This window comes from Sciurus carolinensis, chromosome 8 (genome assembly GCF_902686445.1).
Source record: "Sciurus carolinensis chromosome 8, mSciCar1.2, whole genome shotgun sequence".
NCBI lineage: Eukaryota > Metazoa > Chordata > Mammalia > Rodentia > Sciuridae > Sciurus > Sciurus carolinensis.
Window position 1 is genome coordinate 4,409,643 of NC_062220.1, and position 19,787 is coordinate 4,429,429.

Genomic DNA, 19,787 nt, shown 5'->3' on the forward strand with positions numbered 1-19,787 from the left:
TCCAGAAATCACAAGTTACTTCAGATGTCTCTATGATCTAAAACATTGCAAGTCTCAAGGGTCTAAAACTCTTTCCAGAAATTATATTCTTTTGTATACATACCTTATTTTTGTTCTTTTTGAATTTCAAACTTCCTTTAAGCTCTATTGTCATTTTTTAAATTCAGCCTGATTCACCAAGACCAAGACATCTTCCTTGCCTTGAATCGGGGCATCCAGGCCCATCTTCCCTGCAAGGAGAAAGAGCCAAAAGGAATCCCTTAAGGGAAGACTTAAAATATAGAAAAAATGTGAAACGACCCATGTGGAGTTTTGTTTTAAAAAATGTGGAAAAATCATGAGACACCTCCTACAAACACTTAAAAATGCTGGATAAAATTATAGCAAAAAGACCACAAATAGGGAGTCAAAAGCACTACTTAAAAAAATAGGTTATGCTCACTTCAATAGCACATGTACTAAAATTGGAATGGTACAGAGAAGGTTAGTATTGTCCCTGCATAAGGATGGGTCTCACGTGTGAGACAGTGCAAGGTTTGGAGGAAAATGATTGAGCTATGACCTTAAACTAATCAGTGAATTACTCCCTGATGGGATTAACTAGGTGGTAACTGGAGTCAGGTGGGGTGTAGCTGGAGGAAGTGATTCACTGGGGACGTGGCTTTGGGGAATATATTTGTATCTGACCAGTGGAGTCTCTCTGCTTTCTGATCACCATGTGAGCTGCTTCCCTCTGCCACACTCTTCCACCATGATGTTCTGCTTCACCTTGAGCCCTGAGGAATGGAGTGGGCTCTCTAGAACAAGACCTCTGAAACTGTGAGCCCTCAAATAAAATTTTCCTTTTGTAAACTTGTTCTGGTCACACCTTTAAGTCACAGCAGCGAAAAAGCAGACTAAAGGAGGATGATATGAAAGGTCATAAGTATTCCATTTTTTTCAGGAGATTATGGAGTGATGTATTTCAAGCCCTGAAAGAAAATAACCATCAACCAAGATTCTTATATATATTAAAGATATCCTTCAGAATCAAAGAAGAAATAGAAAGTACCAAGATAAATATAAACTAAAGGAATTTATGACTACTAAACCAGTATTGCAGAAGATACTAAAAGGAATCCTACATACAGAAGAAGATAAAAACAGTCAAGAGAGCTCGAGAAAGAATAAATCTCATTAGAATAGTAAATAAACAAATGAGAATTAATAACAAGTCAACATTAGAAATAAAAAAAATGATAGGAAGTAACACATATTTCCAAAATAACACTGAAAGTAAAATGGTCTCTATTCTTCAATTAAAAGACATAGACTAGTGAATTGGATTTTAAAAAATGAAACTCATTTGTATGTTGTCTCCAAGAACATACCTCATAGGCAAAGACATTAAGAATGAAAGTGAAATATTGGAAAATGAGAATCCATGCAAATGGAGTTTGAAACAGAGAAGGAGTAGCCCCTCTCACATCAGATAAAGCAGACTGCAGGCCAAAATTAGTCAGAAGAGTCAAAGAAGATCATTACATATTGGTAGAGGCAACAATACAACAAGAAGATATAATGATTGCAAATATTTGTGATCCAAATATCAGCGTACCCAATTTTATAAAATAATGAAATAAAGGAACTGACAGATCCCAATATAATAATACTAAGTAACTAAACTATGCCACTCTCACTAACAGATAGGTCATGTAGCAGAAAATCAACAAAGACACATCATATTTAAACTTTACTGTAGATCAGTTGGACTTAATAGACATCTACAGAATATTTATTCAATAGCCAAATATACTTTATTTTAATCACTCATGGAACTATCTCCAAAATTGACCACATATTTAGCCATAAAGCAAGTCTTAGCAAATACAAAAAACTTTAAATCATTTCTGGTATCATTTTAGATCTAATAAAATTAGATTATAAATCAACAAAAAAAATTATAGAAACTATATTAATACATTGAGTTTGAGTAATATACTTTTGAATGATGAGTGGGTCATTGAAGAAATTAAGGGAGAAATTTAAACATTCTTATAAACAAATTAAAATGGAAGCATAATATCCCAGAATATAGCAAAGGCAGTTCTAAGAGGGAAGTTTACAGACTTGAATGGTTACACAAACACACACACACACACACACACACACAACTGACCTCAAATGATCAACCTAATGATGCATCTTGTGTTCTTAGAGAAACAAGAACAAACAATCATAAAACTAGTAGAAGGAAAGAAGCAATAAGGATTAGAGCTAAAATCAATGAAATAGAAACTAAAAAATAAAACAATACAAAGGATCAATGAAACAAAGAGTTAATTCTCTGAAAAAATAAACAAGATTGATAAACCCCTAGAAAAAATAACTAGAAGAGAGAGGAAACCCAAGTTAATAAAATTATATATGAAAATGGGAATATTACAACAGAAAAAAACTGAATCCATAGAATCATTAGGAATTATTTTGAAAACTTACATAACAATAAATTGGAAAATCTGAAAGAAATGTATAAATTTCAAAACACATAACCTGTCAAAACTGAACTGAAATTGATTTCCATATATGTTTGAGTTTGTCCGGATGAACCCAACTACTATGTATAATCATAAAGCTCTAATTTAAAAAAAAAAAACTGAACCAAGAGAATAGAAAAACCTAAGTATACCCATAACAGGCAATGAGTCTAAAGCAGTGATAAAAACCCTCCCAGCAAAGAAAATCCCAGGGCCAGATGGATTTGACCAGATCTCTAAAAGAAGAACTAATGCCAATGCTCCTCAAGTTATTCCATGAACTAGAAAGGGAAGGAGTGCTTCCAAGCTCATTCTCAAAAGCCTGTATTACCTGATAGAAAACCAGATAAGGACAATTTAAGGCAAGAAAACTGCAGACCAATGTTCATCATCTGATGAATATAGATGAAGAAATTCCCAATGGAAATTAGCAAATCAAATGCAAGAACACATTAGAAAGATCATACACCACAATCAGTTACATCCCAGGGAGGCAAGGATGGTTTGACTTATCAAAATCAATAAATAGTAATTCACCACAAAAACAGAACCAAGTACAATGTATGATTTATCAAAATTTATCATTCTACTGTCATGTACAACTAATCAGAACAAATTTTAAAAATTAATAAAAAATAATGATCTCTTTGGACAGAAAAAGCCTTTGGCAAAATTCAACACCCCTTCACGATAAAAACACCGAAGAAACTAGGGATAGAAGGAACTCACCTCAGCATCATGAAGGCTGTATAAGACAAAACCAAGGGCATCAGAACACTGCAGGGGAAGGAACCCAAGGCATTTCCCCTAAAATCAGGAATAAAACAAGGGGGTCCACAGTCACCATTCCTATTCAATGTAATACTTGATATTCTCATCAGAGCTATTAAGCAGGAGAAAGAAATAGAGGAATACAAAAAGGAAAGGAAGAAGTCAAATTATTCTTATTTGAAGATGATATGATCCTATACTTAGAAGACCCTACAGGTTACACCAGAAAACTTCTAGAGTTGATAAATTCAGTGAAGTATCTGGATACAAAATCAACATATAAATTTCAATAGCTTTTCTATGTACTAATAATGAATTTGCTGAGAAAGAAATCAGAAAAATAATTCCATTCTCAGTAGCTTCAAAAAATAAAATATGTAGGAATAAACCTAAACAAGGAGGTGAAAGTGCTCTACAATGAAAATTATAGGATACCTAAGAAAGAAATTAAAGAAAACACTAGAAGATGGAAAGACCTCCCATGTTCATGGATAGGCAGAATTAATATTGTTTAAATGGCCATTCAGCCAAAGGTAATTCACAGATTCAATCATTCCCCATCAAAATACCAATGATATTCTTCACAGAAGTAGAAAAGGCAGTCCTCAACAAATGAAGAACAACAGACCCACAATACACAAAACAATCCTAAACAAAAAGACTAATGTTGGAGGCATCACAATAGCAGATTTCAAATGATATTACAGAGTTATAATAACAAAAACAGTATGGTACTACCAAACAAACAGACAAATAAACCAATGGAACGAAAGAGAAGACAGAGAAAAACCCACACAGCTACAGTCATCTGATTCTTGACAAAGTTGTCAAAAACATACAGTATAGAAAAGGCAGCCTCTTTAATAAGTGATGCTGGGAAAACTGGATAGTCACTTGCAGAAAAAGAAGATTAGATCCCTAGCACTCACCCTACACAAAAGTCAACCCAACCAAAGATCTCAGTACACAACCAGAAACTTTGCAGCTGTCAGAAGAAAAAAACTAGGAGAAACACTTAAACAGAGGCACAGGCAAAGTCTTCCTGAATAAGACTCCAATGGTCAGGAAACAGTAAACAGACTGGCATCATATTAAAAAGCTTCTGCACAGCAAAGGAAACAGCACAGTGAAAAGACAACCTCCAAAATAGGAGAAAATCTCTGGTGGTTACTCTTCCAACAGAAAATAATATCCAGAATACATAAAGGACTCAAAAAACTCAACACTAAGAAACAAATTACTTAATCAATAAAAGGGCAAATTAACTGAATAGACAACTTCTCAAATAAATAAATAAATAAATACCAATGACCAACAAATTTATGAAGCAATGTTCACCATTTTGAGCAATCAGGGAAATGCAAATCAAAACTACACTGAGATTCCATCTCACTCTAGTTAGAATGACAGCCAACAAGAACACAAAGGGCAATAAATGCTGGTGAGAAAAAGGAATTCTTATGCACTACTAAGGGAATATAAATTAGTATAACTACCATGAAAATCATTACTGGAATTCCCTCAAAAATGGACCAACCACATGATCTAGCTATACCACCCTCTGGTATTTATGCAAAAGGATAAATACACCGTACTTCAGAAATACATGCATACCCATGTTTATCACAGCATAATTCACAATAGCCAAATCATGGAGTCAGCCTAGGTGTCCATCAACAGATGATAAAGAAAATAGAGTTTTATTTGGCCATAAGAAAGAATATAAAATTATATCATTTGCAGAAAATGGATGGAACTGGAGACTACAATTTTGAATTAAATAAATCAGAGAGAGAAGTATCACGTGTTTCCTCTCATAAGTGAAAGCTAGAGGGGGAAACAGGGAAAGGGGTTGCCTAGAGAGTGGAAGGGAGACCGTCAGGGAAGAGGAAAGAGGGCCAGCGGGTGGAGGAGGGGAGGGGGAGCCTTCCAACTGTGTCTTCATGTGTGTGTTAACACGACTCGATGAAACCCACCGTTCTGTAGAGTGTGCACCAATGAAAGCACTTTCTAAAGCAGGTTACAGAACCTAAAGAGGACACAAGAGCAGTAGTTAGCGCAGAGCTGTGCCCCTGAGGTAGAGGCTGTCCCCCTCTGCGGATGGAACGGGAGGCACACGGGAAGGACGTCACATGGGGCGTGGGCAGTGGTGGCCACAGGGCATTGTTTAGATTTGGGGCAGTGGGAGATTTCATCACTGAGGAAGGGAGAAATCTGCAAAGGAAAAGTCCTAAAGTGAACTGTATTCGTCAGGTGACTGACACACCTGACCAGAGCCATTTAGAGGAAGAAAAACATTTTTTGACTCACAGTTTCAGAGGTTCAGTCCCTGGTCAGCCGACTCCATTGCTCTGGGCCTGAGATGAGGTGTAACATCATGGCAGAAAGACATGACAAAGGAAAGCTGGTCAGCTCATGACAGATGGGAAGCAGAGAGCGAGCAAATCACCAGAGACAAAATACAAGCCCCAAAGTCACACCCTCCTCCCCATGACCTACTTCCTCCAGCCCTGCCCCACCTGCCTACAGTTTTTTCTCAGTTAGACTAGTCCTTTCAAATGATTAATGTGCCCGATTAGGTTGCAACTCTCATAATCTAGATGTTTCACCTCTGAACATGCCTGCATTATCTAACATGAGCTCTGGGGACACTGCATATCCAAGCAACATGAACCCTCTGCAAACACAAGCTTAGAACATGAGGAATCAGTGCGAACTCACTGCTTCCAGTGAACAGCTGGATGAACACAGGTAAAAATACAGATGCAAGTGTTGGGGGCACATGAGAGAGGGACAGACAGACAGGCAGACGAGATAGGCAGACAGAGATGTTGTCTACTAGCAAGGAGCACAACTTCTGTGCAGATCTTGGCTCCTAAATATCATCCTCTGCCATAAGAAGCCAGAGTTCCCTGGATGACAGATTCCAGGTTTGGGACAGAAAAGTGTAATATGCTATTTTGTTGTGCTGGAAATCAGGACAGTAAAAGAAAGAAAAACAGGATGGACATATCGAAAGATAGGAAGCGGGTTCAAAGTGTCACTGACCAAATCTGGGATGATTGTTGAACGTGAGAAGGAAGGTCGGCAGGAGATTATAACACAGTGAATACGGGTAGGAAACCACACGTCTACACTGACGTCAGTCACGAACTGAAAAGTTGATGAAAACGAGATCCTGTCACAGTTTCAAAGTCCCTCGCCACAATGCACTTGTTAGTTATAAAGAGAAGCGAGCAAAGTGGAGAATCTGGCAGTAACGATCCGAGGCAACATCATGCACGGAGAGACTCGTGGAAGCTTCGTGCACCTGACAGAGGCCGATGGAAAGAACATGGGCACCCCTACGATGAGATCAGATGGCGGGATGGACCCCGGCAGCCCAAACGAAAGGACACTCAGTTGACCCCAACCTTCAAAAGTGCCCAGGATGCAAAAGTCATGGGATGAGCACAGGACTCCTCTGGATAAAAGAAGATTGGACCTGGCAATTGAGGCATGTGGGATTCGGAACTGGATCGTTGGCACCATGAGAAATACTGGGACCTTGGTGAGCTGAGCGAGGGCTTTGCCAGGCGCAGGGTAGCGCGGGGAAGCTGCTTCCAGGAGGGGCCGCTTGTGTGACATGCACACCGACGTTCAGGGACATTGCAGCTGCGTTCTTTGCATGTCGACTGCATCTTTTCTGTAAGAATGAGGTTGTTTAAAATTTTTTAATTGAAAGTGCAGCTTAGCCATAAATTGAATGAGAATGAAATCTAATACTTCCAAAGCACCAGAGCGAATATAAGGATGATAAAAACCTTTTGTCTTAAAGACAATAAGAAAGGGAAAGAGAAAAGCAAAACCACCCAGTTACGAGGTACCAAAGGAGGCTGCAGAGAGTCCTGCTGTCCACAGGAAGAATAACTGGATCAAACTTCCCAGATTAAAAAATATATCTTCAGTTGATAGGAAGCAAATATGTAGCGATGTGATATTGCAAAGGGACATTCCTAAATTTGAGGTTGAAAGCAATGCAAGAGGAAACGCCATGGCAGACAAACCCAGGCCAAGGCACTGCTGCCGTTGCACCTCGGGTGTCGGCAAAGGGCCCTTGACGTGGTGCACACGCTGCTGAGAAGCAGAAGAGGAAAGTCACTGGGAAGCTGGGAAAATGTGGAACCACTATGAGCCTAACGTTGTTTCAAACTGAACAAATTAAAAACTGCAAGAAGAACGTAGAAAATGTGATAAATATGAAATGTTGGCGACTTTATGCTTATTTCAAGAACTAATCAATTTAAGTTATCAAATGTGCAGAAGATTTGAACGACAAGATTCTAAAGGCGCTGTATAGAACGTGTCACCTAAGAATTCTTTTCAGGCATGCAGAGAAGAGTTTCAAAATCGATCACGGACACAAAGAAGCAAGTTGTATAAATACCGAAGAATCAATATAATACAGACCATGAATTTTTGAATCCAATTGTGTATTGCCCTTCCCTTCAATCCAGGCTAACAGCAGGCCGAACAGGAGCCTTAAAATTCATGGAGAAGAAGCGCTCTGCTGCGAGGTAAATCACGCGGACGGGCCTGCCTGGCCCCTCTAACATACCTGCCTCATCCCGGTGGTGGAAGGAGCCCAGCCCTGGAACGTGTCTGTGTCTTCCTGCCACGCCAGCCTTTGGGGAAGGCAGTGCCTTGCCATCCCAAGCCAGTGAAGGCCTTGACAGGAGGCCCAAGAGCATAGCACCTGCCACCCGAGTCCTCTGACCCCCAGGGCCTCGGTGGCTCCTCAGACAACCAGGCTCCAACTGCTGCCTCTCAAAACTGGGTTTATGTCAGTTAAGCTAAAATATATCCCTCTGGAGGGCAGAAATACCTCAAGCAACTGGAAAACACTTGGCCTACCCTGTCCTCTTTATCTCCAATCTTCATTTTAAGAGAGAAACAAATAATTGCTGAGTAATCCCTGAGTGTGGAACAGAACAGGAGAGGGCAGTGTGAGGAGGGAGCAGGGGTGAGAGTGAGTGTATGAGGGTGTAAGTGTGTGTGTGTGAATGTGGAGAGTGCGCATGTGTGTTAGTAAGCTTCAGATTACTGTAACGAAATACCTGAGGCTGTTAGTTTCTAGAGAGAGACGGCTTATTTGGGCTCACAATTCTGGAGGGTCCAGTCCAAGATCAGGTTTGGGCCTCTGGCAAGACTGGCACCCCATACCAGGAGCATGTGGCAGAACAACTGCTCCTACCATGAGCCAGGAAGCAAGAGAGGACAGGCCAGGGCCCACAATCCCCACGGCTCACTCCAGATGACCTCAGGGCCTCCCACGAGGCCCGGTCTTCCCCGCCTGCAGCCCCGTGACTTCCACCTAATTGGGGACAGCAGGCGGCTTGCTGGCTTCCTGTGTCTGCTTCCTCAGATGTGACAGTGCACACAGGGGACTCTAGACCTAGCTCCTCCTCAGCTTCTGCAGCTGCAGAATCCTCAGGCCCCGCAGCTGAACACTAGGCCACCAATGCCTCAAAGTCCTCAAAAGAAAATGTTGTAGTCAGTATTTCGCTGCCGTGACTAAAAGACCTGACCAGAACAACTGTAGAGGAGGGAAGGTTTATTTGGGGTTCATGGGTTCAGAGGTCTTAGTCCATAGAGGGCTGGCTCCATTCCTCGGAGCTCAAGGTGGAAGAGTGTGGCAGAGGGAGGCAGCTCACGTGGTGGTCAGGAAGCAGAGACTCCACCACCAGATACAAATATACACCCATAGCCACGCCCCAGGCCCACCTCCTCCAGCCCCCCACCGCTCAGTTACCACTCAGCTAATCCCTGTCGGGGGGCTAGTTCACTGATTAAGACTCACAACCCAGTTGTTCCTCCTCTGAACCTTCTTGCACTATCTCACACGTGAGCTTTTGGGGGACGCCTCACATCCAAATCATAACAGAAAATATGGTGAATTTGAGTTTGAGAAAACTCTGTAAGCACTTTTCAGCCTCGGCATATGGTCTGTGGTCCTCTGTGAGACCCTTCTGTCACTTGACCTGAGGCCATCCACCCCTCACAGCTGGCAAAAGCATTTTGAGATGTACTTCCTGGAAACCCCTGAGGTTATCTGGGTTGGCTGGTGAAACAAGGTATAAGCAGGTACTTAGGAGTTGGGGCCAATTTGTTAACTATTTTTAGAAGAAAACCCCCAAGTAGAAATGTTAATTAGATATTTTGTGAATACAGAGATACCTCCTGATAAATGCAGACTCACTATACAAAGGCCATGATTTCCCCAAACAACTGTTTAGTACATTATATCGAACACTGAAAGAATAGAGTTTCCAATTAATCTTCCAAGTACACAGAAGATAACAATTTGATTTTTATCTGTATTACGTTTTCCAGGCAATACAAGCCCATGCTCATTTAATTTGCTCTTGGCATAGGAAAGGAAGATCAATATGATAAATAAATCACATTGAACAAGGACTTTACTGGTATTTAGCTGAATATTAATAGGCTGACTTGGTCTGCTTTGTCCAGACGGGAACAGACACCAGAGGAACTCGCTGACACGCCGGCGCTGGGCGACAGCAGAGCCCCTTCCACACCAGGCCGCGTTGCCTGTTCACACGGTCGGATCCTGCTCCGCGTATTGTGTGAGGATAAATGTCAGCAGCAATTTTCAACACACGGATGGAGTGCAAATAGAATTGCTTCCATTTTAATTGGCTAATTTTTCCTTCTGCATACACACCAGTGGTTCTCCGCCTTTTTATCTGGTTGAATGTGCTCGGCAATCATGGCTCACAGAGGAAGTAATTCTCAGCGGAGAGCACGGGCTGAGGAGGGCCACCAGAGACCCCTCTGTTGGGGTCTGCGTTCCTCCAGGGCTCCAGGCGTGGCGGGGAGGAGGGGGAGGGTGATGCGGACCATCATGGCCACACCCGTTTCTTCATCCGTTTTTAGGAACATCATTCTCCTTGAATCATGATTGTCTTGTTTTTTTCTTGATCTTAGCACCAGCCTGTAAGAGAAGTAAGGCGCGTTTCAGAAGTGGACAGGACAGTAACCATCCGCTAAGCACCCGCGTCCTACCCGGCACTCTCCGGCTGGCACGCGTTCACGTTCACCGTCAGCTCCGGGGAGCCTCTCACTGACCCCAGGAGCCAGGCTGGTCCTGTCACTGCCGATGTCTAAAGCCTGGGAAACTGAGGCAGGGTGGACTAAGTGACATGGTGAAGGTCGTCATGAGCAGAGTTGTAGGAGGTTTTCTGCTTCCGAGGACGGGGCTCTGGACACCCGTGAATCCTATGCCCTGTTCAGTGACCCGACCAAATGCACATGGAGTTGGTGGCAAGCCAGGGACCAGAGCACAGCTCCTGACAGAGTCCAGCAGTTTCCACAATGAGTTCTGTCCCCTTACTGTTCAAACAGGACAGTAAGGTGCCCGGCGTGTCCTCAGTTGGGCCTCGGGAGAAGACATCTTGGGGTTATTTGGATTTGATCTCTGGTCCCTTTTCTCCTCAGGGCATCATGTGTTTTGGATGTGAGGTGTCCCCAGGAAGCTCACACAGTGGGCAATGCAGTCATGGTCAGAGGCGAGGTGACTGGATTAGGAGCACTAATCCAGCCTGATCGGTGGACTAGCCCGTCTGATGGATGAATCATCTGAATGGACGGCTCTGACCGGCGGGCTACTGTGGGCAGGTGGCATGTGGCTAGAGGAGGTAGGTCGGGGGACGTGCCTTTGGGGTTCATAGTCTGTCCCCAGAGTCTCGTGTCTCTACTTCGCAGCAGCTGCCCTCCACTGTGCCCTTCCACCATGCTGCTCAGCTTCCCCTCAGACCAGAGCAATGCAGTCGGCCAGCCTGAACTGGACCTCTGAAACCCTGAGCCAAAATAAGCCTCTCCTCCTCTAAGTAGTTCTATGGGACGTGTTGGTCACAGTGACGAAAAGCTGTGAACCGGCCCACTGAGCCCTTGAGTGCCGCTGGACGACCTCCAGGACCCCCGCTGCGTCTCCAACCACTCACGGTCTGGTGGCCGGGGCTGCGCGGCTGGGGTCTGTGCCCTCGGCACCCTGTGTGCCCAGCAGAGCCCTCGGCCAGGCTCGCTGACTGTGTGGGACCAGGAGGGGGAGATCGGGGATGCCCTGAAACTGAAGAGACCGCACCCACACGAGACCCCCCTGGGGCTTGGACGGTGTCTTATGCATTGATTCTCTGCCTCCATCCACCCTGTCCAGTACGCTGCTGGCCCTCACTGGCCCAGGAAGTGAGCCTCAGCTTATTTGCCACATTTTCTAAATAATCAGCTAGGCTTAGATATGGAAATAGACTGTGATACTAACACCCAAAAAATACAAACTTAGTCTTTTGCTATAAATGTCTTTTAAATTTCTAGGAAGTATGGTAACCACGCGTTGCGAGGACTCCTTGTTATGACTGGGATTCAATTTCCCTTACCCTCCAAGCAGGAGCAGCAGCATAGGCGGCAGAATCACAAGCGTGGGTCAGAAAGGCTGGCAGCCCATGACCAGCAGGGTCAGCATGGACACACTTGGTGCTTTAAACCTCAACTTCTTCATTTGTGAAATGGAAATAGTTGAACAAACGTGGGGAAAGATTTCATTAAATTTTAAGTAGGCACTAAAAATGGGCTTTCACTGATCGCTACCTCCACAGAGAAAGGCTTCTATCTCTTTCACTGAGCAGAACTGAAACAATGACCAGCCCACGGCCGGCCACCCTCGTTGCTGGATTCTAGAACTTGGTGCTCAGACATCTGGAGCCATCTGAAAACCAGCATGGTGGGTCCCGTCTTCTGCCAGCAGCACAGCAGCAGGAGGCTGTGGAGAGTCGGGACCCCGGTTCCACACCCGGCTCTGCAGTGCTGACCTTGAGCCCTGCTCCTCCTGGGGCCTCAGGCCCCCCAACAGTGAGTGAGGAGGATCCCTATTACCTTGGGGATCAGATGCCAACTCTCGAGACGGACTGTGCTTTCAGAGTGTGATTACAGAGGGTTCCCATAGCACGGACCACCAGGCCAGAGGCGGGAGGGAGCACGGGTCGGAAATGCCTCCCATGAGGCCATCCGGAATCTGGGAGAGCTTGGCACTCCTGAGGGGGCGTCCCATGCTGGCCAGGCTGGCCTGCAGGCTCCCTGTGAGCTCTACCCCGCTGTCCCTGCAGAGGCTCAAGACCCCCGATGGGGAAATTCCAACAGGGAGAGAGACGCTGCCCCAGGGAGGCATTGACTTATTTGCAGCATATTAACTATGTTAATATTTGTTATGATATTTGTTGGCAATGTGTTTTCATCACATTATCATGATGTATGTTTTTTTTAAAAAAAAAAAAAACAAACAAGCAAATAAAAAACAAACAAAAAGAGGCGTTTTCCTGAAGAGGAGAAGAGCTTTAAGACCTGGCTGAGAGGGGAGGAGAAATCTGTGTCTAGAGTCTGCGATGCCCCAGAAGTTGGCTCAGGGGCCTGGGGTTTGTTAGGGGTCGTCTCTGCCAGACGGACGTACTGAGGCCAAGATCTCTCCCTGGGCCAGCCCTTCAGGTCCCAGTGCAGGCCTCTCAGAACCCCCTCCTGTCCTCCCAGGCCTCTGACCCCACGTGACCGCTAGTGCTATCTGTAGTTCCGGCGAGTGTCCACGTCCAGCCTGGACTGTACAGGTCCTGGAGTGCTGCCCTTTGTGACCCATCTCGGGGCCTTCGGCCTTGGCCTGCGTGACACAACCAGAAGCCCAGGGCCATCTGCAGCACAAAGACCAGACCAAAGGGTTCCTCTGCCCAGGAGCTAAAAAACCAGAGGCACCAGAACCATCTATTACGGACAAGTCCCCTTTATTCTGGCCTCTGAATTTCACTGACAGACTTTCAATCTTTGCATTTCTTCTCCACGCTCAGCTTTAAAGAGAGAGTGAGCACATTAATCTCCATTTTCAATAAGTTCCTTCCTGGTATGTCAGGGGAAGGAGACCCAAACGCTACTGAATGAAACCCAGAAAACAAGATTTATTGACTTGCAATTGCGTTCCTATTATATCTCCAACCCAGGAAGTGCGTCTTGCTGAACTGTAACACCAGGAAGGACTGAAAACCCACAGGAAATATAGCAAAGTGCCAGCCTGGCAAAGTGAATTAAGGACGCATAATCTACCAGTTCTAATAAAATCACTTTTATTTATGTGCAAGTACTAATGTGTCCTGACATGCTCCTAATTTCTATTTTGTTATTTATGAAATAGAAACCTGACGATTCACTAAATCACCATGAGCAATTCCTTTTGAAGCCCATTCCATGCACTGGACACAAATTATTTTTTATTTAAGAATCACCAGCTTTCAACAGTTCGAAGTTGGCAATCAGGAGTAAATATGTCAGATAGTTGCTCAGGATGTAAAGTGAGGCGTCTTCACCCGAAATGACTCCACCAGGACTCCACTGTGCCAGGCATTCCACCCTCAGCGTGGCTGCTGTACTGTCCAGGCCGCAGTACTGGACAATGAGAGCCTTGTGCCAGCCAGGGTCCCAGCCAAAACCAGAACACCGAATTAGGGGAAAACTGGGGAGAGTTTGTTTGCAAAGGGACTAATTACAGAGGCGTGGACAGAGTGTAGGGAAACCACGTGGGAAACAGGACCCAGGGCCGCCTCCTGCCTGGGAGCTCTTCCTTCTTGGATAAAAACAGAAAAGTACCTTGGCGGTGGCCACAGCAGACCTGGAGTGCAGGGGCCGTCCCCATACCCAGAGAGGACGGGCCCTGCTGGGAACTGCAAGCAGCACCTCCCTGGAGCGACAAGCCCACGGACCAAGGGGAAGGGCGCCGGCCTCATCCCAGCATCTGTTTCGCGGCCCGCCAGGTGGGCAGTGTTGGGAGAGCAGCTGGATTCTGTGACTGGAGTCGTTTGAGAGGGAGAAAGTTAATTGTGATTTTGATCCTTTTCCCTTCTAAGGATGGTAAAAACCAGGGGCACATTTTCCCTTATGCTCTCTTGTATTGATAGCCACTTTTTCAAACGTAAGTAAGAGTAAGGTTTGGTTTCCTCCACCAGTCTTTAATCTCCTAAGGACAAACCTTGGTGTACTTCTTTTTATTTTCCAAAAAGCACAGTCTGTACAGAAATTCATCTCAATAAATATTGGCTTGTTGATTAAGGGGTAAGAACAAGTCTCATTCTAAGTGAAAAATAAAGCTATAAGTTCTTTTTATTAGTGCATTAGAGCCACACATAATAGCACAGGGTTCCTTCTGACATATTCATAAAGTATATGATATGGTTTGCTCCTTTTCAATTCCTCTCCCCCCCGGCTTCCTCTTCTGATCCCCTTCCTCTACTCTATCAGTCTTCCATTTGCTTATTTATAGTTGATAAATTAAGTAATTAATTTCAAATGGTGCATGATAGCTAGACACAGGAGTGGAATGCGTTGTGACGCGTTCATGCATGCACACAGCACACTGGTCAGTTTCATTCTGCTGTTCCTCCTTTTCCCATCCCTCCTCCTTCTGCCTAGATCTCCTTCCTTTTATTTTCATGAGGATCCCTCCTTTTAATTATTTATTTCCCTCTAACATCCACATGTGAGAGAAAACATCCAGTCCTTGACTCTCTGAGTCTGACTTATTTCACTTACATGTTTTCCAGTTCCATCCATTGAGCAGATAAAGACATAATTTCACTCTTAGAGCTGCGTAAACGTCTGTTGTGCAGATATGCCACATTTTCTTTATCCATTTGTCTGATAAAGAACACCTAGGCTGGTTCCATTGCTTCGCTTTTGTGAATTTTTCTGCTATGAACATTTGTATGCACGTATCACTGCAGTATGCTGATTTTCATTCTTTAGGATAATAACGAGTGGGACAGTTGGGTCATGTGGTGGGTCCTTTCCTAGTCTTTTGAGGACCCTCCACATAGCTTTCCAAAGTGGTCTTACTAATTTGCAATCACACCAACAATGCATTTGCATTTGCGTATCTTTTCCCACATCCTCACCTGCTTGTGTTGTTATTGGTATTCTTGGTGGCTGCCATTCTCACTGGATTGAAGTGAAAACTGGAGTAGTTTTGATTTGCATTCTCCCAATTGCTAAGGATGATGGACATTTTTCTCATATATTTGTTGAACATTTGTATTTCTTCATTTTAAAAATGTTAACTTAGTTCATTTGCCCATTTATTGATTGAGTTGTTATTTGTTTTGGCGTTGAATTTTTTTCAGTTTTTTATATATCTAGACAGTAATTCCCTAGCAGAAGAGTAGCTGGTGAAGATCTTTCTCCCATTTCGTAGGCTTTCTTCATGCTCCTGGTCCCTTTGCCATGCAGAAGCATTTTCATTTGAAAGCAACCCACTTATTGTGTCTTGGTTTTATTTCTTGAACTTTAGTGGTCTTAAGGAAGCCAGCGCCTGTGCCACTATGCTGCAGTGTTGACCCTGTGTTTTCTTCTCCTCGTTGCAGTGTTTTTGATCTGATTCTGTTATGCCCTAGATATGAGCCGTCCCCAAAAGCTCACGTGTGAGACAACACCAGGAAGTTCAGAGGCAAACGTTTAGGTTGTGAGAGCGTCTACCCAATCATCGGATTAATCCACTCAGCCAGTCAACGAGGTGCTAGCTGCAGGCAGGGAGGCTGTGACTGGAGGAGGTAGGGAGAGCCTTTGGAGTTTGCATTTTGTCCCTGGTAAGAAAAGTCCTCTGCTGCCTGGTTGCCATCTCCTGAGCTGCTTTCCTTGGCCACACCCATCTCAGGCCCAAAACTGTGAGTCAGCAGACCACGGACTGAACTTCTGAGACCATGCTCCAAAATAAACTTTTCCTTCTCTAAGTTGTCTGTCAGGTCTTTTGGTCACAGCAACAAAAAAGCTACTAAACAAATTCCTAGGTCTTTGATCGCTTTGAGGTCAAGGAGGGGACGACCATTGTCTCTGGATTTATGTTGGTCTTCTTGTCTGTTTTTGATGCTACATCTCTGTATAATTTGAGGCCAGATTTTTTTTGATACCTCTAGCATCATTTTTATTGCTCAGTATAGCTTTGGCTATTCTGGAGTTTTTATTCTTCCATATGAATTTTAGGACCGGATGGATTGGTTCTCAACTGAGTTCTACAAGACCTCTAAAGAAGAGAAAATGCCAATCCTCCTCAAATTATTCCATGAAATAGAAAAGGAGGAACACTCCCAAACTCATACTAGGAAGGTAGTATCTCCATGGTACCAAAAAGAGGGAAAACTATAAACCGATATCCCCCACGAACACAGATGCAAATATCCTTAATAAAATGTAAGCAACCTGCATTCAAAAATGCATTTTAAAAATTGCACATCATGATAAAGCTGGTTTCATCCCAGGATACAAGTTTGGTTCAACATACACAAATCAATAAAATGCAATTCACCACATAGCTAGAATTAAGGACAAAAATCGCAGGGTCATCTCAATAAACACATGAAAGGCCTTCAACAAAACTCAGCACCCATTTACGTTTAAAGCACTGAAGAAACTAGGAATGGAAGGAAGTTATCTCAACATCATCCAGGCTGTATGTGACAGACCAAAACCTCCATTCATACTAAACAGAGGAACAGTGAATGTATTTCCTATAAAATTAGGAACAAGACAAGGATGTCCACTCTTACCATTTTTATTCAGTATAGTTCTTAAAACTCTAGCCAGAGCCATGAGACAAGAGGAGGAAGTTAAAGGGATACAAATAGGAAAGAAAGAAGTTAAATCATCTGTTTGCTGATGACGTGATTCTATGTCTAGAGACCCCACAGGTTCCACTGGAAGACTTACAGCATTATTAAGTAAATTCAGCAAAGTAGCAGGATACCAGATCAATACACAATAATCTATAGCTTTCCTATACTCCAATAAGGAGTCTTCTGAAAAAGAAAACAATTCTATTCACAATAGCCTCAAAAATCAAATACTTGAGAATAAATCTAACCAAGGAGGTGAAAGTCCTCTACAATGAAATTATAGAATACTGACTAGAGAAACTGAAGAAATAGAAAGACCTCCCACGTTCTTGGATAGGCAGAAAAGCTTTGCCAAAATGGCCATATTACCAAAAGTGATCTACAGATTCAATAAAATCTCCATCAAAATACCCTCAAGTTCTTCTCAAAAAGAATAATTTTGCTTTTCACCACATGGAATAGGAGACCCAACACCTAGGAGAGCTACAACTTAGAGGTTTCTTTGCCTGTAGTTTTGGAGGTTAAGAGTGTGGAGTTCTTCTCTACTGCGTGGATATTTTTTGGTGTGACAGGGGAGGACTTCTTGGTTTGGTTCCTTAGGTAGATGGCACTCCTGTGTGGTCTCTGTGTGGGTGTCACTGGTTTTCACGAACCTACTTCAGAGGGAACAAAACGAAACTCAGCCAAGCTCCCTGCAGGTAGGTCACAGAGCGAGGGACTCTGAGGAGGGAAGAAGCGTGTACAGTCCTCCCCTGGTGCCCACGGAGGGTAGTGCCAGGCCCCCAGGGTGCTCCATCTGCCATGCCCAGGGGCCTCATATAAAATGGCACAGGGCGGCCTGTGGCCTGGGCATGGTCTCCCACATACCTTAAATGGGCTCCAGGCTACTTACACCTAACACGACGTACATGCCAGGTAAATAGTTGCTGTACTGTTTAGGGAATCTTGGCAAGAAAGAAGCCCACACATGTTCAGTAAAGACACATTTTCTTCCCAAATATTTTCAAACTGCAGTTGGCTGAACACATGGTACAGAGGGCCAAATGTACTTGCTAACAAAAGGTCTCGAAGCAGCAAGACAGAATTGATGAGATTTTACTATAATCTTGGACAAAGGAAATTAAGCCAAACCGTGAAGAGTAAGGATTTTATAATCAGCTTCACTGCAGAAAGATCTGGAGGATGAGCCCTGCGAATGGAACAAAGGATTCAAGAAGAGCAAGATTTGCAAAATCCGAGAATCCCAGCCTGGTCCCCCTCCCAGACGCATGGGCCTCTGCCCTCCCGCCCTCCCCTCACACGTTGCCATAGTGACACAGACACTCCCCACTAATTATTTATTTCAGTTCAATCATCACTCCTTTCCTTTAAAATAAGAACATTTCCCAAACTCTGTCTCCTGATTTTATGTCTCTTTCTTCCCTCCCTGCGGACTAGATGGAACCAGGAGGGGTTGTTTCGGTCTCCTCTGGATCTGGTGTAAAGCGAGCCCATTAGAAAGTAGAAGCTCAGAAAGCTTTCCCTAAATCTGGATAGAATCACGCAAAGTTAGAGGTACAGGCATCCTTAGAACCGTCTCATCAACCACATGCTGGAGCATAAAGCAGAGCAAGCCAGGCCTTACGAGCTGATGTCATTCTCTCTCATGCATCTCATGGCTTCCTCTCCAGGGCTGTCCTCCATGGTCTGTGACTCTGCTTCCTTTTAAGTCCAAATTGGTAGGAGTTTTGCAAAACTTGGGTCTTTTGGTATTGACCAGAGATGTCCCTCCCCATCTCAGGGCTATCCAGACCCATGATAGGTCCCAAGTATCCTGGGAGTCAGAGCAGGAATCTCCTGCCAAGAAGGGGTCCGAGTCTCAGAGGTGGCTGAGGACCCACCCGGCCAGCCATACCTCTTCCACAGCTTTTCTCTGTAGCTGCTTCCTGGCTTCAGGATTGATTATTTCAGGCATCAAATCTCTATCAGCCTGCCCTTGTTCACCTTTCATCACAGAGAAACAAGATGTACAGACGTCACAGAATGGCTGGGACCCCAGTGTGGGGCTGGGGTCCAGGAGACCTTGGGCTAGAGGCTGGTGCGGCAGCCTCCAGAGGTGTGCTTTCAGAAGCACTCGGAGAGTCCGAGCAAGGAACCCACCTCAGGGAGAATATCAGAATCCTCTTGCTGAGCCCCAGGGGAACACAACCACAGTGCAGCCGTGGCCCTAGGTATCCCCGTCCCGAAGGACACGAAGAGTCCCAGGGCACCGTGGCTGCCATGGATTTTGAGTGGGAATTGGAAGAGCAGGATGCTAAAAACAAAGGACGTTCCAGAACTGGCCCCAGAAGCTTTGGCAATGACAAAAGGAAGTGCCCTGAGTGTGGACAGGAGCCCCTGGGCGTCTGGCATTGGCAGGCTCCTTTGGAGGATGGCAGCACCCCCACTCCCAGGGAGCACAGGTGGCAAAGATGCTGATTTGGCAATGGCACCAACGGGAGGTATCACCCCAGCAAGAGGAGCAGGAACAGGAGAGGCGATGGCTTGTGACACCCTCTGCATCCATGGGGACCTGCTCCAGGATCCCCATGGACGCCAAAATCACAGATGCTCCAGTTTCTTATACAGAATGTCATAGCATTTGCACGTCCTCTACACACACGCCATCTCCTGTGTACTTTGAATCGCCTCTGGATGACTTAACCTGATGCACTGTGAACGATGGGCAAATTGTTGTCATTTCTGTATTATTTAGGGAAGTGACAAGAAAAATACCTGCATAGGTTCAGTGCAGGTGCAATTTTTTTTCTAAATATTTTCAGTCCCTTCT

General features: G+C 44.3%; 1 non-coding gene across 1 annotated transcript; it reads left to right on the forward strand.

The window, feature by feature from the left end:
* The first annotated feature begins 434 nt into the window (after nt 1–434).
* Nucleotides 435–539, forward strand: LOC124992095 (U6 spliceosomal RNA). The gene has a single exon (XR_007110090.1). It is a non-coding gene; the product is annotated as a U6 spliceosomal RNA (small nuclear RNA).
* The last annotated feature ends 19,248 nt before the right edge of the window (nt 540–19,787 follow it).